This window comes from Octodon degus, unplaced genomic scaffold, assembly GCF_000260255.1.
Source record: "Octodon degus isolate 3935 unplaced genomic scaffold, OctDeg1.0 scaffold00005, whole genome shotgun sequence".
Lineage (NCBI taxonomy): Eukaryota > Metazoa > Chordata > Mammalia > Rodentia > Octodontidae > Octodon > Octodon degus.
In genome coordinates, this window is record NW_004524581.1 from 33,427,062 (window position 1) to 33,427,703 (window position 642).

Genomic DNA, 642 nt, shown 5'->3' on the forward strand with positions numbered 1-642 from the left:
GAGCTCGGAATGGAAGACGCAGTCTGAGAAATCTCCTGAGATGGTTGTCCAGGAAGGCTCTTCGGGCCGCTCTGCGCCTCCTAAACTCTGTAAGCTGCTTGGGATCCTATTTTTACTCCTGTGTCAGAAAATTTAAATCAGCAACTTTCCAGACACCTCGGTGTTTCAGTCCCTCCGCTTTGGAAATCTGCAGTTTCCTTCTTGGTCTATATGTGAATTTGTTCATGTATACTTATTATTATTATTTTATTATATGTGTTTTGTTATAGCTACTCCAGATAAGCAATGGGCAGAATGAAGTATGGATAAACACCCATCAAGGCCCGGCATGGTGGCGCACGCCTGTCGTCAGCACTCGGGGGCTGAGGCAGCAGGATCGCTGTGAGTTCGAGACCAGCCTGGGCTACAAAGTGAACTCGAGGCCAGCCTGAGCTGCATAGTGAGACCCTAGCTTAAAAATATTTCCCACCCGGGCTGGTGAGATGGCTCAGTGGTCTAAAGCACCTTCTTAGAACAAGCTTAGCTTAAAGCACAGGGACCGCGGTTCAATCCTCCAGCACCACATGCCAGCCAGCCCCGCCCCCTGGTGGGCTGAGCTGACCACACACACACACATAAATAAATAAATAAATAAATAAAATT